The sequence below is a fragment of the Ctenopharyngodon idella genome, chromosome 1 (genome assembly GCF_019924925.1).
Source record: "Ctenopharyngodon idella isolate HZGC_01 chromosome 1, HZGC01, whole genome shotgun sequence".
Classification (NCBI taxonomy): domain Eukaryota; kingdom Metazoa; phylum Chordata; class Actinopteri; order Cypriniformes; family Xenocyprididae; genus Ctenopharyngodon; species Ctenopharyngodon idella.
In genome coordinates, this window is record NC_067220.1 from 8540396 (window position 1) to 8543809 (window position 3414).

The following is a 3414-nucleotide window of genomic DNA, read 5'->3' on the forward strand; positions in this document are numbered from 1 at the left end:
TGTTATAAGCATGCACTGAGTTTTGTCGTCTGCAGCTTTAAATGCTTGAGCTCTTTAAAGGGGACATATTTTCCGTGTTTAAGTGCTATAATTGGGTCCCCAGTGCATCTACCAACCCAGAAAACTTGAAAAAGCACAACCCAGTAACTTTGTTTTGGCAAGCCTTTCTTTGCAAAAATGTGGAAAAAACAAGCCGGTCAGATTTCGCTGCCCTTGTGATGTAGGAAGGGGATCTTATTATAATTTTACCACCCCTTAATCTGCACGTTTCCACCCACAGCGCCGCCATTTTGTTTTTGCAAGCGACAATGGTGTACTAGTTCTAAGGCCATGGCAAATGTTTGAGCAAAGCATGTTAACTGTTCTGTCATTGGCTGCACAGACGCGCACAGAACACTATTTAAAGTCTCGTTAGCTTTGATAGCTTGCAAGTTGGCCCTGGCAAGCTCGACTGCTAAAAAAATGAGCGTTTCTGTCTGAGCGTTATTTTGGAAAAAATATTACACCATTCACAGCAATTGATAGCAATCACAAACGTTAGTCTGGTGCATATGGCTCTGTTTGGCAAACAGGTACGCTATGTATAGTGGGTGTCCATACGGGTTTGCACAAAAGATTAACATGACGGCACATCCTAGTCAATGAGTTGAATCAACTCCACAGCAACTACATAAATTTACCCACTAACCATTCAGAAACGTCCAGTTGCATTCTAAAAGTTGTAAAAGTTGTCCGACTCCGGTTTGACAAATGTACGGCACCATTACTGACAATCATCATTTTGGCTGCGTGAAATTCTCCAGCTTTGTTGTTGTTGAGCACCCGAAGCGTGAGCTGTTAAAGCTCCGCCCTCTTCTGGAAAGCTTGCAGAGAGCTGCGGCTCATTTGCATTTAAAGGGGCATGCATAAAAAACGCTCACACCCAAATAGTGGTAACTTTGACAAGCTATAATAAATGATCTGTGATCTGTTTTGAGCTGAAACTTCACAGACACATTCTGGGGACACCAGAGACTTATATTACATCTTGTGAAAAAGGTCCCCTTTAAAGCGGAATGGATTCTGATTGGCTGTCAACGTTTTTATTGTTCATCAGCTGTAAAAAGTAAAGACCTGTTGGCACCAAGAATGATAACTATAAAGATAACAATAATGATATAGCTCTAAAAATCGTTATCAATATTAAAAAATAGCAGAGTTCACAAGTTCACACCACAGCTACAACGATAACGGCACAGAGAAAGTATATCGTTGGAATTACTTTCAGAATGATTTTATCCAACTAATGAACAATAAAAACATTGACAGCCAATCAGAATCCATCCTGCAATAACGAGCTCGAGCATTTAAAGTGACAGACAAGAACGCGCTTAGAAAAAACAGAACAATATCATTCGCACAGTATTTTTCAAAGTGCTTTGACTAGTTTGGATCTTTTATTTTTGTTTTAGATCCACAACCGTGAAAACCCCAGACTGTACAGGGTTAGATTTTGAACTCTATAAACTCTATGAGTTGAACATGAATTCTAAAGAATTGTGACATCTACACATGGATAAGCAAATTGCTTAGTGAACAAAATATCTTGTTGCACTTGACGAAACAGAAGGCTTGTAAACTTTTGGAGAACGTTGGGCGGCCCTGTCAGTGAAGTCCTGTTTTGCATCAGTTTTGAGGGGAAAAGTTCAGCAAAGTGTTACGGAGTAGATGTACTGCACACACCAATCACACTGACTTTATATTAAACTAACTCTGCACAGATCCACGCTGTTATGCAACTATATACTAGAGCAAGGCTTTCTCAATGACATTTTGTTTAAATAGTGAATCCTCTGTTGATTCTTTAGCATATACATAAAAAAAATTGCAGTGAAAAAAAAAAACCAAAAAAACAGCTGGAGGCAAAATCTTGTAGAGGCCGTATCTTGATGAGCTCACCTGTCTGTCGTTGAGTCACTGCCTGTTATGTCAATTCACTTCTGAATCATGAGGTTTTTGAACTTGTCAAATGGTCAACGTGCCTTTGCTCCGTGCCTGCGGTGTTTGTGCGAGTGCTTGTTTGCTTCTGATTCAGACGGTCCCTTACAACACTGCTTTACTGTAACTGGATATGGGGTGTGAGACAACTTCATACACAGAAGACCTTGTGAGTATGCACCATACAAAAAAAAAAAATGGTGTAGAGTTTTCACTCAGAAATTGCTAGTAAATTTCACACAGAAGTAACGCATTGAATTGAATGTTAATATTACGTGGAATGCTTGAAATATTATAATGTAGAATGTTGTGGAATGCTTGATTCTGATTGGTCAATTGTGCATGAAGTATTTTGCTTTTTTTTTTCTCATTTAACGTAGCTTTTTTCATTACAAATTATATTAGCTTACAATTTTAGTGAACAGTTGAACTGAAAAATATTTTAGTTTATGAATGTCTTAGTACTTGGTTTGTCCTTGAGCAGCACTCAAGATTTCATGGACTTTATAATGATTAAAAGGATTATTCCTAAAAATTCTTCTGATGTGTTTCACAGATGTGAAAAGGAAAGAGTTGGATGACAAAACTGAACAAACTTGCAGCAGTAGACCGCTGGAATTGAGAGTTTTATAATGAGTCGCATGCCTAGACATGGACACCACTGGACATCAGTTCCTGTAAATGAACGTTTGTGAAGGCCTCATAATACTAAATCATAAATAATACAGCTATTTCCCTTTCTACTCAGTAACTTCCAGAATCACCTAGGCTAGACGAAAACATGCATCAGCAATATCACATATTTTCCACACATAAAAAAAAAAAAAAAAAAAAAAAAAACTCAAGGCATGATGGGTACGCAGTATGACCAGAAGTGCTCTGCTCTCTTTTCTCTTTATTCAGCATGGAGGATAAATCTTAAGCTAAGCAAATTAAAAAACATAAGGGCTAAGGGAAAAGATAGCACATTTGTTACATGTGTATTTTAAAGAGTACACCAAAGACAAACAGTATGAAATACTGTTGAAATGAATGAAATACGGTATGAAGTGAATTTTGTTATTTGATTGTAATCCAAAATAGATAGATAGGCCTACACTGATTTTTTTTTATAAATACACATTTATAAAGATATATAGATAATCTAAAATATTTCTAATGTTAATTTAATGTTAATGTAATAATGTTAATGTTAATGTCAACTCTGCATAATTGTGAACTCTAGATGACAGTACCTGCGGGTTTATGACTGCGCAGGTGATGCTTGTGTCGTGCCAGATTTCCCGACATTTACGCACGCAGAGACTGGAGAGGGTGAGATATCCCTCCCCTCAAGCCCCTAAACACACACGCTCTCTCTCTCTCTCTCTCTCTCTCTCTCTCTCTCTCTCTCTCTCTCCACACTGGGCTGGATAAAATCCCCCTTTAAAAGAGCAC

The 3414-nt window shown here is 37.9% G+C and overlaps 1 protein-coding gene across 1 annotated transcript in view; it reads right to left on the reverse strand.

Moving 5' to 3' along the window:
* cpo (carboxypeptidase O) overlaps nucleotides 1–779 on the reverse strand; it is a 29284-nt gene extending 28505 nt beyond the window's left edge. The window contains exon 1 of the mRNA XM_051908880.1: nucleotides 689–779. The gene's annotated coding sequence lies outside the window, so the exon portion shown is untranslated. The remainder of the gene's footprint in view (nucleotides 1–688) is intronic.
* Between the last annotated feature and the right edge of the window lie 2635 nt (nucleotides 780–3414).